This window comes from Rhinolophus hipposideros, assembly GCF_964194185.1.
Source record: "Rhinolophus hipposideros genome assembly, chromosome: 15".
In the NCBI taxonomy this organism is placed as follows: Eukaryota; Metazoa; Chordata; class Mammalia; order Chiroptera; family Rhinolophidae; genus Rhinolophus; species Rhinolophus hipposideros.
Genome location: NC_138061.1, coordinates 2,497,878 through 2,516,314, shown reverse-complemented (window position 1 = coordinate 2,516,314; position 18,437 = coordinate 2,497,878). Strand labels below are relative to the sequence as shown.

At 49.3% G+C, this 18,437-nt stretch overlaps 1 protein-coding gene across 2 annotated transcripts in view; it reads left to right on the top strand.

Annotated features, from left to right (window-relative positions):
- Nucleotides 1–13,812: 13,812 nt before the first annotated feature.
- The window catches only part of MGMT (O-6-methylguanine-DNA methyltransferase), a 244,603-nt gene continuing 239,978 nt past the window's right edge, over nucleotides 13,813–18,437 (top strand). Inside the window, exon 1 of one of the 2 annotated variants that reach the window (XM_081074333.1) lies at nucleotides 13,813–13,931. The gene's annotated coding sequence lies outside the window, so the exon portion shown is untranslated. The remainder of the gene's footprint in view (nucleotides 13,932–18,437) is intronic. The other variant, XM_081074334.1, reaches the window with a different exon arrangement.

Genomic DNA, 18,437 nt, shown 5'->3' with positions numbered 1-18,437 from the left:
TAAATGTAAAACATGAGTACATTTACATACTTTTCATGGTTTCAAAATTTATTTTGCTTCTAAACCTCAAAATCAGCTGTTAGATTAAAAAGCAAAACGCATTTTAATAATTGAAAATAAACTTCAGCAAAGCTGGAATTTTTATTTAAAATTTTGACAGTTTAATTAAAATGTATGAAATATTTTGATAAAAATGGAACTCCTTGTGCTGCTGCTGGGCACCGTTCATCGAGTTGCCCATGTCACATAGGCCATATCTGGACTCATATATGTGCCAGTGTGACTCTATGAATTGTTTAATGCCACAAATCATAGCTCCCTAGCTATGCGCTGTGAGTGCCACACTCACCTCCAAGGACCTCTGGTGTCACAAATCGAAATAAAGACAAGGAAGGAAATGGACCCTGGACACTCTTGGACTGTTTATCGTTAGAATGAAAACCAGAAATTACAAGTGTTGGTGAGGATGTGGAGAAATTGAAACCATTGAGCTCGGTGGACGGGGTTGTAAAGTGCTGCAGCTGCTTTGGAGAACAGTACAGTGGTTGCTCAAACATAAAACACAGAATAACCGTGTGACCCAGCCGTCCCACCTCTGAGTCTATAACCAAAAAATCTCAAAGGTGTATTTCTACACCCAAGCTCATTGCATCCATTATTCACAACAGCCAAAAAGTGGAGGCAACCCAAAGGTCCACCGGTGGATGAATAAATAAAATATGGTAGATCCATAAAGTAGAATATTATTCAGCCTTAAACAGGAAGGACATTCTGACACAGGCTACAACATGGCCGAACCCTGAGGACATTATGCTGAGTGGAAGAAGCCAGTCACAAAAGGACAAGTGTTGTCCTTTTTGTTACTTACTTTTTACTTATTCAGCGCATTCCACGTCTACGAAGCACTTGGAAGATTTGAATTTGTACAGACAGAAAGTAGAATTGTGGTGACCGGAGGTTGGGGGATCAGAGAGATACTGAGTCATTGTTTAGTGGGGACAGAGTTCCGGTTTTGCATGACGAATGGTGGATGGTGGCAAATATGACACAACAGTGTGAATGTCCTAAATGCCAGTGAAATGTACACTTAAAAATAGTTAAAATGGTAAAAAAAAAATGGTTATGTATATTTTACCAAAATTTAAAAAACTGAAAAGAGAGAGATTTTTTAAAAAAAAGAAGAAGAAGAAGACGACGTAGGGACAAGAAGAGAGACCATCAGCACAGACTGAGAAGGAGGGATGAACGGTGCCCCCTTGTTCCAGGCCAGACACATCCCACAGGTCTGTGGCTCGCTGAGGCAGGACCGCTGTCTGCCCAGCCCAGAGCACCTCACTGTGTGGCTGCTGCGGGTTCCCACAGACCCACAGGACGCAATGGCATTTCCTTCCTGTGGCTGTAAGCTCACCCCACTTACTGCTGGCTGCTGTCTTTCCTTAGGGCGCTCCCCCATTTTGACTCGTAGGTCTCTATCCGTGGCCCCCACACCTGCCTTCCTAGCCACTGGATTTTACACACCTAGCTCATCTTTCTTTCTTTACCCCCCTCACTTGTCATTTCAACACTTGTGTCCAAATGATTCTACACCTCATTCCCCCGCACCACCTTAACACATTTCAGATTTGCCATCGCCTCCTTGCCAGCCCAATGCTAGGTGATTTTTTAAAAATGGATGGTAAATGAAGGAACGAACCAGACAATGAGTAAAGAGGTGAGTCAGCTTTGACCACTCCATGGCCACAGTAGGCACCCAAGTCGGAGAAAAAGGGGCGAAAGGCAGGGCCGGCCGACATGGGGGATGGGAACAAGAGCGTTAGTCAGCGGATGGGGTGAGCTCACTCAGAAGGCACGGGAAGCATGGTGAGTGTTCCTGAGAGGTTAACACCCCACACTTTTCATACCTGAACGAAAGCCCTTATGTTAAGACTATGCAGATGCCAGGAAAGCAAAGACCGCCCTTAGTTCTCTTCAGGGATGTGAGTGATGACACAGGTGGCATCTACCCACCCGTTGGGACCTCAGAGAAACAGCACGAGAACTGAGGTTCAACACAGGGTCTCCGGCTGGGCGGTGTGAGTTACAGTGGTGGAGGAGTGAGTTCAAATAGGCAGCACAGTCGTTAATTGATGCCTAACGACTTTAATATCAGCATGCCGTGGTCAATACTGCGTGTCAGCCTGATGGGGCCACAAAGCCCCCAGGTACTTGGTTAAATGCTGTTCTGAGCGTGTCTAAAGGATATTTCTGGGTGAGTTTATCGCTCACATCAGAAGACTAAGTAAAGCAGGTTGACCTGCCCATTGTGGCCTCCTCCAACCCATCTTAGGTCTGAATGGAACAAAAGGCTGAGTGAGGAAGGGAGGGGTTGATTCTGTCCCTGCCTGACTGAGCTGGGATGTGGGGCTTCACCTGCCTTCAAACACTCAACTGGGCCTGATACCATCAGCCCTCCTGGGTCTCCAGCTCACCCACCGCAGGTATTGGGCCTTCTCGGTCTCCGTAATCAGATGAGAAATTCCACACGTGTATATATGCACCTTCCGTTTCTCTGGAGGGCCTGGACACACAGCATCACTGGGAAGGCGATGCGTGGTCGTGGGTTGTTGGCATTCCTGCTCCAGGTATCATAACGTACAGCATTTCCATTGAGAGGAAGTGCACAATGCCCTCAGAGACCGCGCTCTGGCGTGTTTTAAGCCGCAGAGTGGCTGGCACCACCATCACTGTCCACACTTGACGTGCTCACCGCCCAGGGAGTTTATCCACATGGTCAGGTGGTGTCAGGCTGGCGAGGCAAAACCATTGCTACTTGACTTTCGACTGTGAAATTTTGCAGTAATATTACGAGTTGCTCCCCTTAGCAATTGTCTGGCTTACAAACTCCTGGGAAGGTGAGAATGATGGAGAGTTTGTGGGGAGCGGTGCAGGTTAATGAGAAGAACGGCTGCTGTGAAGGCCGGGCGGGGGTGGGGTGGGGGGCGTTAACAGATTCTGTTCTCCTCTCCCATCTGATTTGCCTTGTTTTCAGCCTGACATTTTTTTTTTTTTTTAAATAGATTTGCTTTGAGTTTTTGCACATTTACGGTTTGAAAACCTGATGGCTGGAGAGTGGAAATGATCTTACAGTTGGGAAAATTTGTCCATGGACTTTTTGAAAAGGCAGCACTTTCTGATTCTGCATTCAGAAAGAGCTATAGTCCCCTTGTTAATAAGCTTGCCCAGTTTAAAAAGAATTAGATGAAGTCAAAACACAGGACCCAGAGGTGGAAAGCATCCTTCTGTGACACAGGCAGTGGCTTAGAGATGTCTTCCCGAGGAAGTCTCTCTCTTCAGTGGCAGCTTTTGATATTCGTTGGAGTTATACGCCGTGGAGTGATAGCAGAGGCAGCTCCAGTGAAAAAGTTTCAGACTGAGTTTGATTTCCAGAAAAAATTTAAAGCTAGAAAAATAAGGGAGGGCCAACAATCACTGTATTACTACAGCTACTGTATACATATTTTCCCCGTAGGTTTGATAAGAAAAAAAGTCTTTTCAAAACACTAACCATTCGTTGAGGCCTTTTCCAAGGGTTTTCCTTGCTCACTGGAATGAGTTGGCATTGTCCCTGTCCCGTGTTCGGAGAGCCAGTCCTGTCCTAGGTGGGACACACAGGTCCAGCACTCACGGCCAGAAGCCGGAGGCTTAACTTCCACATCCTTCTGGGGCTAAAGAGCCTGTGCTGGTCCCTCCAGCCATGGCATCCAGCCCCCACTTGCTTGACTGCCAGATCCCTGCACACACGCCTCCCCAGCACCCCTACTTTCATCCTAGCCGATCCCCCTCTCTGAATCCCAGCCTCGCTAACTCTCTGCTCCATTTTCAGACCTGACTCTGTCAGGAAGCCTTCCTGGGCCATCCCAGACCCTGGAGTTCAATCCCCAGTTCTGTCAGCATTAGCTGTTAGTCCTCAGGGGTTGCTTCACTCCCCTTTGTTTGTTTATTAAGCCCCTTCTATGCTATGCCTCAGACTGTTCTAGGTACCGCGGACAGCAGGGGGCACGTCACCACCTTGCACATTCCACCCAGGTGGGGTTGAGGAGGGACACACCGTCGTGACAATGGGTTTGGCCAGAGCCTGGAGTCCTCTGGGGATGCTGGGAGGTAAAGGAAGTCTAGGACAAGCTTCTCGTGCCACCAAAACAAACTAAGGAATTTAATTAAAGGTTATTTTTGTAATAACACAAGTGGAAGTCTCTGTTGGCAGAATTTGGCTCAAAGGAAGCTACGATTCATCAGTTCCAATCACTGGATAAAAAATTCAGGGACAACCTAAAACTACTGGACGTTTCCTTCATACATAGGACCCTGAGGGGAGGGGGGCACACCTAGAGAAAGTGGCTAATTAAAAAATTTGGTTGCTAATTAAAAAAATTTTTTTAATCGAATTTTACAAACTGTGGAAGAATCATTTTGCTTAAGAACAAAATAAATGTGGATGCATGAACATTTTATGAATGTGTGATCATTAAATTGCATCAGATTATGTGCCAATTATTTTTCAGTTCTATGTTATTAAAAGTTTAGGGATAAAAAAATAATAATTTAAAATAAACTCCCAAACCTTCAGTTTCCAAAATGAGATTTATAAGTTTTATGTTGGTAAATATGTACTTTACAGCGTTGATTAGGTCATCGTGATTTCTGGGGACATCATTTAGGAGCACTGCATTTGTCGAAGCTGCAAGTTTGAGCACCTTTGTGGATTGAGGGGCCCCTCATCTTTCTTCATTCCCCCGCTCTCTTGTCTTTGTGCCGATTTGTCATCAAACCCAGTGGCACAGGGACCCGGAGCCATTTCTATCATTCTCTCGGTATTTCCATCTCCCTCTAAGTGCCCACGTTTTCTCTGCACCATGATGATGATGTCATCTATCAAAGCTCTAAGCACTTTCTCACTTTGCCTCCTCATACTGAGCAGGGGTGTGTGTTGATTTTCACAGCAATACCGGTATCAGGAAACAATTAATGTTGTCAGCTTACTGGTATCATTTTTGAAATATTTTTGTTACTGAGCATCTTCGAGGTAGAACTACAGAAGAGCACACGGACCTTTTCTCGATAAGCTGCTCAGAATCGGCCTTTTGATAAATGCTTTCTGGTAGCTGTCTTTAAGGAGCTAATTTTCAAGCAGAGAGAGAGAGAGAGAGAGAGAGAGAGAGAGATTTCTAATTTTTCAGGTCACAAATGATTTAAATAGTGAAAATAGGTAATTTAATAAATACATTTTGGCACAAATGAAACCAAATGCACTTGGTTCTGGTACAAAGTCAGCCTCCCCTTTGATTAGTAGCAGAGGTATTTTCGTTTGGAAGATTGGGTTATTTTTGAATTCTACTTATTAGACTAAATTGAATACCATATTATGAAATCCATTTCAACTTTTATGGGCAACCCTGCCTCCTCCAGGGGCTTCTTTAGGCATTTGGTTTATTGGGGAAGAGTCATTTATTCCCTGCTACGATGCCCATGGTGCTGGCACCTCACAGCAAAGAAAATAAGCCACAAAATTCAAGTTCTCATTGCCCAATAGCATCAGCTTACATGATTTTCTTAAACTAATGGAAAATGTTAGAATACGACATCCCAGGGAAGGATAGAAAATCCTTGCATATCTAATCAAAATGTTATCATCCCAGAAACATATTGGTAATATGACCTTTGTCAGCTGTTCCATTGTGAAGAAATCCTTTCAAAAAGGCAAAAGTTTCCAGCGAAGCGCCATAGACTGATGGGACTTCATGGAAAAGAAATTGCATTTTCAACAAGAGGGCCTCAAATGGCCGGATCGTCAGGACACTCTCGCGGTTGTCTGAAACTGTCAAAGTTTGACTCCTTTTGGATTTCCCAACAATCCAAAAAAGAGACTTTCATAGACAGTTTCATAAATGACAGCATATCTAATTCCTTGTCTTTTGAACACTGGGCTGAGTGTAGCACGGGGAGCGGACCGAGAATTTCTCCTGAAGCCATAAAGCAATCTAGAGGGAAGTTGCCAGGCTGTTGACGCGAGGAATGGAAATGGAAATTCTCTCCGAGTCTCCCAGACCCCTCCTTCCACACTCTGAGCAGCCAGATGCTTGTTGATTGGCGCAGTATATCTTGATGTTAGTATCCCATTTCAGAAATGTTCTGACATTATCTATTTGGAAGTTTGAAAAATAGTAGAAAACTCCCAATGCATTCGAGCACACGTTGCGACACAGCCACCACGATCCCCATTTCCAGTGATGCAAGACGCAGGCTTGAGCCCGATTCCGACAGCTTCATTTCTAAGTTGATGGGAATGTGAAATCTTTTTGTGGCTAACAAGGTTAGAAGAGGCCGGCTCCTTCCTTCCTTCCCGTACATTTTCCCACCCTGTGAGCAGCTCTCCCTGGTGCTCTGCAAGCACTGAGTCCTGGCTGTGGAATATGTATGAAGGAACAAATAAGCAGGAAAAATGAGTTGGAAAAAAAAGTTTTAGATAGCGAAGTGAAAGGAAATGAAACAATGAGGATTTGAAAAATGCAATGCAATACAGATTTAGCCATTAAAAATGATTGCACATCTCTGAAAGAGAGCAGAAATAAAATGGCTGGAATTTGTTTACTTCTGAAAAGATTCAGGCTCAATTCACAAATGGCAAAGCACGTTGAATCAAACGTGACCTTTCCCATTACTGTCATCTAGAGATTCCATTAATCCAGGAGCACATTTACTGTGGAATTAGCCCACACACTCCCTAGGATGGGGTGACCAGAAAAACTGCAAGACTAATGATTCCCAAATTACCTTTCCTTCCATAGTTAGACTTTTTCCAATTTATTTTTATCACACAAGCATGGGTAGATGCCAAAGTGAATGCTCAGATACTGTTTCTAGCTTGTTAATAATCAAGTTGCATTTTCCCAATCACCGACATTCTCAAACTCTGCAAACGAAAATCAAATTTGCAAGATTGAACACACTCAGGGTACTCAGACCTGGTATTCCCTCCTCAGACCGAGAAAGACAAGTTTTTAATCAGCAGTCAACTCTGCAGTCTTTGGAGTTGGTTTAAACTAAGTCAGCAACTCTGATTCTTTTATTTGAAGAACAAATAGCAGGATAAAATTCCTAAGCCCTAGAACTACACCATCATAACTTGCCACCAAAAGATTTTAAATTCCTCAATTCAAAAATGCTAACACAGTCTTCTCTGTCTCTCTCTCTCGCTCCCTCCCTCCTAACCCTCCTCCCTCCTCTCGTTCTCCTCTTTCCTCTCCCTTTCCCTTCCCTAGTCCTATATGCTGGGGAATTGGGAATATTCTTAGAAATATCAACCCTTGGGGAATCAATGGCCCCATGCAGCTCTGCCGTTTCATAACTGAGTAGCTGTGTCCAACCTGACCTCTGTCATCCTCACTGTAAAATGGGCGTTATGATGTTCGTCTTCCAAAGCTGTGAGTTTTTAAAAAGATAACACATGTAGAGACAAGGTAGCACCGTGTTGGGGACAACTAGGTTGCTGAAGACTTTTAGTTACAAATGACAGAAACGCAACTCAAACAAAAGAATTCATTGTCGCCCAGAAATGAGAAGTCCAGGGTGGCTCCCTTCAGATCTGGCTGAATCCGGGGGTTGAGGGGTGTGCTCTGGCTCCTTTCTCTTCTAGCTCCATGGGCTCTCCTCCTGGGAAAGATGGCTGCGATGGCCCCAGAGTCACATGGTCCCTGTTGGTGCCCCAGCAGGAAATCACTGAACCTCCAACCAGGCAAGCACCTGACTGGTCCAGCAATGACTGATAGGCAATTTGCCACACAGTGGGGATAGTAGAGCTTACAGTGCAGAGCCACGAATGTCCCCCATGCGGCTCAGTATATGCAGTGCTCATTCTTCTACTGCTTCTATACGTCAAAGTCACAGTAACCCACGGTGTAAGCTACTCAACCCTCACTGCTGTGTGACCTTGGCAAGTTACTCAACCTCTCTGTTTCCTCATTTACAAAACTGTGATAATACCACCCACCTTCTGTAGTTGTTGTGAGGATTCCAAAAGATGCTTGAGCACCAAGTGTCCAGCCCAGGACCTGCCACCTGATAAGCTATTGATTATTTTCAGCTATTACTATTACTGTTATTGTTATTATATTAATTTCTATCTTTCTAGAGTTTGAGTAATTTAATGAATCCAATGCTAATTAAGACCGATCCCTAAGACACAGAACCGAGGACAGATTTGGCAACACTTGGCTTGGCCTGCGGTGGGGCTGCCCAACTCTAGGAGGGTATCCTGGGCTGGCACCAACTGTCTCCACTGACCAGACTCAGGAAACAGTCCTCTTATGCACAGACTTGATAGAATGTCCACGTGGGCTCTTCCTTAAAGTTCCAGACCACCTCTACTGCCATGAGCGAGATGGGCTGCAGGAAGTAAAGGGCTGTCCCTCCTCATTCCCCATCCCCTCCCACAGACAGCTGGTGATGAGTGGTTGTGATGATGGAAGAGAAAACACATGCCTAAGTCTCGCACACAGTAGGTCCAATGCTGGGAGCAGGTAGGGTACAAACTTGATGGCCCGTTTCACTCCCATATCACACCTGTTCTTCTGGCCACATGGGTGCATGTGATGGGCTGGGATGGTACCTCATTCCCTCAGCCATTGTGATGGGTCCCGAGTTTGTCAGAGTCACCTGTGCTGGGCCAAGCAGAGCCCTTCCCTGGGATTTTTTCCCAGAAGAAGTTGGGAGAGAGACTGTGTTTCAACCCTGGGGAAACAGCTGAAAGGACGTAGCACTGAGGTCCTGGGCAGACACGCGGCTCAGGAACAGAGCGCAAAAAGGAAAGAGAAGAACTGGCCTCGGTCTCTGATGTCCAGGAGCCCCCTTCCTTTGTCGCCCAAGTGTCACTAGCTTACTTCCTAATGAATGCCCTCTGGGTATCCTCCATTGGCATTGGAAACAGCCCTGCCAGCTGACAAGGCCCCCGCACAATGCCCGTCGTGGGGGAGTGACCACACTCAACCTCACAACTCTCCTCCCTCCCCGACCAGGAATGGGAATTCCATCCTGTCCCCGTACAGCGGCCTCCTGGACCAAGGAGGGCTTCCCCTCCAGTGGCTGTTGGTGAGACAGAGGGAGGGACACTCACAGGACCTCACACTGTCCTTCCTGACTCCCCAGATTAAATTGGGTAATCTCATGCTAACAGACGGTGAGACAATCGGACAGACAGCCACCCACACCGTTGTCACCACCGACTTAGCCGCTCATGTATTTACTATCTTCCCATTTTTGCCTCGTGCTATTTTAAATCGATGGCTCAGTGCACTTGGTACGGCTGGTTTTCCTGTGTTAATTCTCATTTGTAGTTTCCCAGGTACCGGGAAGGAGGACAGATCACAATCTCAGCATCAAATCCCCATGTCTCTTGACTTAATTTCTAAGTCACAGGAAACCAGGCGCTTCCCAGAAGGCAGAGGCGGCGGGCAGACCCCCTTCCTCCTGGTGCCAGGTGCTCACTCCCCAGCACTTCACACCACTTAAAAGAGTCTGCCCAAACTGCCAACAACGTGTTACAAACAAAGCCCTGCCCGAAAATGGATCAAAAACACTTTGTAATGAGTGTAGGAGCTGCTTTCCAAAAGGCCGACATCTAACTGAACCCCAGTGCTGAGTGGTCCACCCTCAGACAGCCCTCGGCAGGCTGGGAAAATGCCCCCAGAGCGGTCACCTCTGCAGAGGGCCTGCCCTAAGCCAGTCCATCCAAAGACATACACAACGACGAGCGCCTCTTTCTTACAGTGTCTGGACACTCAATTTTCTGAAGTCGCCACACTGGGGGAGGCAGAGCTACATAAGATTTAAGTAGAGCTTTGTCCAACAATTACTGGACAACTGGACCCACATTCTATAAATAACAGCAGTCTTTCCTGTGTGGGGGCTTTGCCTAATAGAAAGCAGGCCATTTATTTTCTCTTCCAGGCCTTTCTTTTCATCGTCCCCTCAACCCCAGCAGACATCCTGGCTGCTCAACAGGTTGTGGGGCCACAGGGCCAGGCACACAGGGGGGTCCTTGCTGCAGGGAGGGGCTCTCCTCTGTGACCCCACTGCCGCCAGCCCACCTTCTGGGTATGCTAACTATTTCAGATTGCTAACCAGGCCTGCTGTGCAAACAGCAAGACCAGCCCAGGACCTGAGGGCCCTTTCTTCCCCCATCCAGACCACTCCGGCCCCCGCCCCTGCCCTCACAGGCTGCTTGGCTGCACCATCCAAGGTGCCGTCTGGCCAACTCTTGGCTCCAACTTTACAGAGACACTGCGGCTGAGAGAATCAATTGTTAATCCGTGAAGCTCTCTACTGGAGATGCTATCCGAAGAGAAAAACATACATAAAATACGGGGAATGGTGAGCTCCCCAGCACGCCTGTTACGTGACCCTCTGCGTTTGTACAGAGGTTGGGGCTTTCGAATCACACAAGGTTTTATGGGATCCTTATAAAATCTCCCTCTTCTCCCAAAGGCAGGGTTGAGGGAATTAAGTTTGACTACTGAAGACAGCTTTGTTGTAAATGGTCTCGTATCACAAAGGAAGCTTGGAAAGAGAGGCGTATTAAACACATTTCTTGGGTTGCAAATCACTGGAAACAATCACATGTGTTCCTTTGTTTAACCTAAAAGGCACCCATTTGGATGTTTGACGTTGTCCCCAGAGCCCACGAGGAGTTCGCCGATCTTACGGCCGTCCACAGGGCCTCGTGAAGAAGTCAGAGTGAAGGTGGGCCGTCCTTTTGGTCCTCCACCTCGTCTGTAAACCGTCATTCATGGAACCTGTGTCCACAGAAGAATGGGGTATATTAATCCAAAGACGGGAACCCCAAAGGGACCTCGCCCACCTAGCACAATGCCGTCGTCCTACAGACAGAGAAGTCTGGCGGCTTGCAGGATGCCAGGCTGGCTGCTGCCACCCAGCCTACTGAGCCTGTGCTCTTTACACAGCTGGCGGGCTCCCTGCTGAGGCCCTATGCTTGTGTTGCTTTATCAACAGGAAGTGCATGGGGTTAAGTCCAGTGTGACAGGACAGGCATGGGGGAGCTTCTGACAAAACAATTTGAGGGTTTGAAAATTATCACCAAGAAGGGGAGAACTTACCAGCAAGTGCAGGGACTGTAGATTTTAGTTCTGCTCACTGGGGGGTACGAGATACCACATACCAGTGTCTTCCTCAGGGCCAGTCCTCTGGCCACTGACCCTGCAACCCGTTGTGAAGGCAGGCAGTGGTCTTCAACGTCCCCAGCAAGGGCAACTGCATTCTACTAGCACAGCCAGGTCCAGGTGTGTCCCCGGGATGCTGCACCCTCCTTCTCTCTCCCTCTCCCGCTCTTCCCAACGCCACATAATTCACCTAAGGAGCCACTGCATCCCCACGCTGCCCTTTCTTTCCTGGGCTGGGAATCAGAAATGCTAACACTAGCTAGTCTTTTTCTTTTAATAGCTTAGGATTTCATACCGAAATACAATTCAGCTAAAAAGAAAAGTAGGATTTATACATTAATTGCAAAACTGCATCACAAAACACACGTCAGGGTAGCAGCAGGTATTCTGATTCCATTTTGGAGTTATTTTCCCTTTGGAGTTATTTCTGTTCTGTTGGGTCCCAGCAGTGACAGACTAGAGAGGGATAGGTGTATTGCAGTCCTTGATGTTTATTCCCCTATGTGCACACCCTGCATGGAGTAGATTATTATAAAAATCCGTAACAGATGATGAAATTGAGGATTAGGGTAATTGAAAGTTTCCAAAATTTTGCAGTGAGCTAACAGAAAAGACCAGAACTAATGACAAAGGTGTTTCATGTCTCCTGCCATCTTACCTTAAATGCTATGACTGGAGCAGTGTTGAGAAGGAGTCTGATGCTGTGTCCAGGCCCGTTGGAGAAGTGCCTTGATTTGATCACCACTGTGTACTCATGGCCTAGTTCATTTTCCATGAGCAGCTATTTCAAACATGTCTCCAGCAAGGTGTAGCCTGGGGTCGGGGCGAGGGGCTGAAAGGATCCATGATGCAGCCAGTAGAGTCACTGGGGCTCTTCACAAAACAAACACGACTGAAGCCCTTTGAACATGTTTTATTACTGACGTTAATTGGCCAGTCACGCCAGTCACAAATACCAAGGTACAAATTTTGGCCAAATTCCAACAGAGGAGTTGTGCACACTGGGAGGGAAGGTGTGCAAAGATTCCTTCCTGTTAAGATAACAGAACCCAGGAGGCCTGCAGCATAGTGGTTTAGGACATGTAGGCCTGGGATGGCACCCCTGAAATTGCCAACCTCCCAGAAGCTTCAGGGGATGATATTGCTCCCTGGGGTCATTACGCCAACCAAGTTGGATACAAGGTGTCTGTTTTGTTTCCTAGGGCTGCCATAAGAAGGAACACAAAGTGGGTGGCTGGAAACAACAAACATGTATTGGAGATCACATTTCTGAAAGGCGGAAGTCTGAAATCAAGGTGCGGGCAGGACCAGCTCCCTCTGAAGGCGGTAGGGAAGGATGTGTCCCAGGCGTGCCTCTCTTCCAGCTTCTGTTGGTCCCCTGGCTTGCAGAAGCCTCACCCCCCAACAGGTCTCTGTCTTCACATGGCCTTCTACTTATAAGGACACCAGCCTGTTGGATCTAGGGCCCACCCTAATGACCTCATTTTAACTTGTTGCTTCTGTAGAAAGACCCTATTTCTACATAAGGTCACTTTCTGAGTACTGGGGATTAGGATTCCAACATATCTTTGGGGGTGGGGCGACACAATTAAACGCATAATAACGTCCACACAACACCAAGCAGTGGCTGGCGCCCACGTGCTCACCGAGTAACAACTGAGGCTGGCCTGGCTGCCAGTGCCCAGGAGCTGGGGTATGTCTTGGTGACCAGGTCTCGGTGACCAGGTAGCACCTGAAGTGCCCGCACTGCCACAGGCCCACTGGCTCAGGCACAGAATCCGAATGGTGCCCAGCCGGGTCCTGCAGGTTCTGCTCCGCTGCAGCGGCCCACGCTCAGCGCACAGCCACCCCACGGCGGGCACCAGCAACACGTTTCCTGGGTGCAGCGACCCGCCCGTGCCTCAAGTGGCAGGTGGCACACACGAAGGGGCTTACATTTGGTAAACTGAGGCACAGAGCCACAGGCAGAGGCAGGGAGGGCGCGGCCCGGCTTGTACCGGCCGAAAGGGACTGCGGATACAGGAGCACAGGGCGGAGACCGAAAGGCCAAAGCCCGCGGACGAGCGGGGCAGGGGACCAGCGGGGCAGGGGACCAGCGGGGCAGGGGACCAGCGGGGCAGGGGACCAGCGGGGCCTGCAGCGGCGGCCAGCGAGGCTGCGCAGAGCTGGGTCAGTCCGGGCGCCGCCGCACTGGGCATGCTCCGACCCGGCCCGCGCTCGCAGGCAGGGACGCGGAGCCCGCGCTCGGCCCCGCCTTCACCCCGCCCCGGCCCCGCCTTCACCCCGCCCCCGGCCCCGCCTTCATCCCGCCCCCCCGGCTCCGCCTTCACTCCGGCTCCGCCTTCACCCCGCCCCCGGCCCCGCCTTCACCCCACCCCCGGCTCCGCCTTCACCCCGCCCCCGGCCCCGCCTTCACCCCGCCCCCGGCCCCGCCTTCACTCCGGCTCCGCCTTCACCCCGCCCCCAGCGCATTCTGGGCCCCGCCCCCGCTTGAGGCCCAGTTTGGTGCCGCTCAAGGCCCCGCCCTCCGGCCGCCGGCCGGCCCCGCCCCCGTGCGCCCCGGCTCCGCGCGCCTCGGCCGGGCTTCCGTCAGGCCCAGGCTCCGCCCCCCACCCTCGGCCCCGCCCCTCGACCCCGGACATGCCCGGGCATCCCGCGCTCCCCAAGTAGTTCATTCCCCTGCGCTCGCGGCTGCTGGTGTTTGGCGCCTTGGGCAGTGCGGTAAGTGTCTGCGTTGCCACCCTCCTGTCAACGCTCAGGGCTCTCCCTGGGGAGAGCGAGCGTCTGGAGCCCGTGGGGCAGTGCAGCCCCGAGTGGTCTTGCCCTGAACCCCCCACCCGGCAGGAGTCCCAGGTGTGTGTGGGTGTGCTCAGGTGTGTCCACGTGCGCCTGGCCTTCCCCGGGGCCTGGGGTTCCTGGACCAAGTTGCAGCGCAGTTAGAGTGGCCAAGTGTCGGGACATGGCCTCCCCCACCCCACCTACACTTGGCCAGCACCTTCGCTGCCCACCTACCTGCCCCACCCGGTGACTACCTCAACCTTTAGTTCCCAGGAACCTTCCAGAAGCCCCTACTCTGGCCCTTCCTTGCCTCAAGCCTTCGGCTTACTCCTGTGCAGAATCCTACCTTTCCTCCCTGTTTGGGACAGATGGCGAGGAGGGCCCAGTGCTGGGGCCCTCTTAACCGTGGCTGCTGTTGTATACATTACACCGGATTGCTGCCATGGACCCTAGAGTGAACAGGCAGAGTGAGAGCCATTTCCACCCAGGTCACGATAACAGGCGGCAGTGCTCGACAATACAGTCCCAAGTCCCTGTGTGTCACTTTCTGAACCTCAATGACCAGCTCAGTAACTGGCCTTTCGCCCTCGACACTCATTTTGTGTAGGTGATCAAAGCTTTTGCTTGGTTGGGTGGACAGTCATCCAACGAAGGGAGGTAGGTGGCTTTGTCCAGAGAAAGGCCACAGCTGTTTGAGGCAGGAGGTGAGGCTGTTGAATGTGAAGAGCTAAGAATGGGACTGGTTCTTTGCATTTGAACCTGTGGAATATTTAAGTCAGGCCCTCCCTTTTACCTCCCCATCTCAGGACAGAAGATTAGGAGGTGGTGGTGTTGTTTTCATGAGTCCTCAGTGGATAAAACACTCAGGGAGGTGAACAATACACAAAAGAAACCAATGACATTACGGGGGTAAAGCACTTTTAAGGAAACTGTAGCCCCCTCCCGAGCTGGTAGCTGACACTGGGTTACTCAGAAGGCATCACCCGGTAAGGCGGTTCTCACCAGGCCCACACGTGCCAAGTCTACACGTAGCAGAGGAGGGCTGGCGGGGCCCTGGCAGGGGCTCCCCGGCTCTCGTCTTCAGTTAGGATTTGAACAGTCAAGTGGTGCCTGATGGTCTGGGGGCTGGACGAGCCAGGCCTCAAGTTCAGTATGCTCAGGTACTTTCTGTGTGAGTACTCTTCTCATTTAGAAAGGTCTGTATTCCAAGAGCTGGATTTAACTAGTATTAGACACTGCTTTGAAAAGGCTGCCCCTCTGGAGAGCCAGCCCTCGGTGTGGAGACGGGTTCACATCTCACCCTTGCTCACCTGCTGAGATTCGTAGCCCTTTCTTTTCCTCTCTGTTTTGGTCCTGCTTCCATAGCAGTTGAGCCTCCCCTGGGCCCTGTCTGCCACTCAGGCCCCTGTCCCCACAGTTGTCCTGCGTACAGGGAAGGTGGGCAGGCCAGGCCTGGGAAGGAACCCGGAGTTTCTCTCCTCCAGTCCTCTCCTCTCCCTTTCTCGGGAACCCCTAACAGTTTCCTCTTCTCAGTATTCTTTAATAAAATGCACTTACTAAATTGTCTTTATTTTTCTTATTTTGCAGAAGACATTTAGAAGCCAGAGATTCAAACCACCAAGTCTGTTCTGTTCCAACTGCCTTTTTTTGGGCATCAGTGCCCTTTTCAGTTGATGGCATATCCTCCTTGGTAGGAGAAAAAAGGGAGCAAAACAGTATTTTCTGAATTCTTTTTTCCTGTGGTCATCTGTTAATATTATCAACAGATTTGCGTTTGCACTTCACTCTGATGCATGCCCTTGCCCCAGCGTACGGCTCCCCTTCTAGATTGAGTTCCCCTGAGGGTTTTGGCTTCCTTCCTGTCACACCTCTGGTCACTCCAGGTATACATGATGGGCTCCTGTGCCCTAAAAGGCCCCGAGCTTGTTGGGTCACTGTCACAGCCCTCCCTGAGCCTCCGTTTCCTGGAGTGGGTGGCCTCTGACTCAGCTACTTTCCGAAAGAGCTTGGGTCTTATCACAGAATAGTATTTAAAAAAACATGAAGATTTTAAAATCAGACACATACAAACTATAACATTGCCACTGGGTGACAGTGGATTGCATACTATCCCTTCATATACACTCATGATAATAAACCAAGCCAATACCCCATTCCAGGAAGTGAAAGTGCGTGCGCTTTATCTGGTCGGGGAGGGAGTCGGGCTGAGGGCTACTTTCCCCTTAGTGGACAGGACCGATTTTCCCTCCCTGTTAGCTGTGGAGGCCTTTCTAGGGCATAGGCAGATGACAGTGAGACCCGAGGTGTAGACCCAACACCACAAGGCGTGTGTTCTGTGTGGCATTTGGCAACTGGCACGTATCTGCTGGTCAGTGGAGAGAAATAGTCTCATTTTCTTTCGACTTAAACAAATGAAAAGTAATAAAGAGCTTGTATAGGAGGGCCATGGGGTTTGGGGAAGACCACATAGTGACCATCTGGAGTAGGGTGGATGACTTACTCCTTGTGCTAGCTGTGAAGATGAATTGTCAGAAGAGGAGTGCATCATTTTTGTGACCTTCTGTGACCTTTGAAGGAATCTGGGTGCTTTGGGCAGTTGTGGCTCACATGTGAAATCTGTCACCCAGTGTTGCTCCAACTCCCTGGCAGTTCCACGAGCCTGCGACAGCCACCCTCCTGCTGTCTGCTGCAGCTACAGAACTAAATAGATAGGCTGTCCCAGGGGTCGCTATGCACCAGTGACATGCTTGGCCACGTGTTGAACGCTGAAACTTGTTTCTGATGCTACAAGTTGTTTTCAATTAGATTGGGGGCTTGGCAGAGGATGGGGAGTCTTCAGGTAGGGAGGCAGGCCTCATCGCCTTACCCCGCCTCCCCATTCTGGGTACACCCATTTGGCCTGTGATGCCGCTGGGTGAAACAAGCTTCAACAGAAACACCTAAGCCATTTTTGTACTGTTGTTAAATGTGTTGTCCTGTGTGTGTGTGTACCCATGAAAGGACGTGTCAGAGAGCTGTAAATGCCTAGTATGTTCACTCTACTGCTTCGAAATTTTTCTTGTTAGAATAATTTCCTACCTGTAACACTTGTGAAGTCAGCAGAGTGTGCAGCCCAAGCTCTGTTGCCCGTTCCCAGAAGTCGGGGGGTGAAACTATATGCACAGGCCACCAATGGCACCGCTCGTAAACGCAGGCACTTGTTAAATCTATTTGTTTTTATTACACACATCGATCTGCCAGTCGCAATCATGCAGTTATGGACATTTTTCTGCAAGCGCAGCGCTGGTGGCAGTTTTTACTGACAAATTGAGTCATATGGATAGTAGTTTAGGAAACTTACCCTACGGACGGATTGGATTGTTCTGGCAGTGGATGTCCTGAGATTTCTAGATGGGTGAAAAGAGGAAATGGAGTTTTGGGGCAAAAAGTGGGGTGGGACCTTGAAATGGTGAAATTTAATAAATAAATTGTAGTTATTTCTCATTTGTTTTTAAACTTTTAGGTACAGTTTACACCCCAATCAAAAGGACTCAGAGTAGGGACCAAGCTTGTCACCTTCAGATTTTGACCCTGTTTGGTGTCACGACTAGGAGCCATCCCTGGAATGTACGACCCATTATTCCCCTTGGATGGGGATATCCACGAGCTAAGTGAGACAGCGTCTGAGCTCTGCTGGTGTCAGAATTACCGAGGGCGCTGGTTGAAAATGCGGATTATCGACAGAGCTCCTGGATCGGGACCTGGCACCTGTGTCTTTGCGAGCTCCCCAGGGGTCCCAGCAGCCCCTAGTGTTAGCGCACCTGTAGGGAGGTCTTCGGCATGGTTGGGACGTGGTCCTTTCCAGCCCAGACGAGTGTTTCTTCCAGAAGGACCTGTTCACAGCGGCATTGTTCTCAGTATGTGCTTAGGGATATGTGTGTGGTTTTGTAACTCCTCAGAGACATGGGAATCTCTGAATTGCAAACCTCACATGTTATCATAGTGTTACAGTTTTCGGTCTTGTGGTTACGACAGGAGACGCAGATGTTACCAAAACTTTGGCATGAGTTTTACAAACAGATGTCGAGCATGGACTGCCATGTTGTATTTCACCCGCATCTTCCTTTTTTCCTCCTGGTCTGGGTAGAAGCACCTCCGTGGTCTCTGGTGACGTTCACTTTCACATACACAACTGAATACATTTTTGTGGAACTGAACTGAGTTTGCATTTAGAAATACAGAGTAGTGAGATTGAGGGCACTGGGAGGGGTTCTCATGATGCCATTTACTAGTTGGGTGACGAGAAACTCTTCAGCTGTTAACCCCCCAGCCTCCTCGTCCATCCAATGGTGGTGACAAGTTCCAGAAGCTTCTGGCCGGTGTGGTAATGATATTGCTGATAATAACTTTTATTGGAGGCTTGCTGTGCTGGGTGCTTTAATAGACCGATTTCCACGATCCTCACGAGAG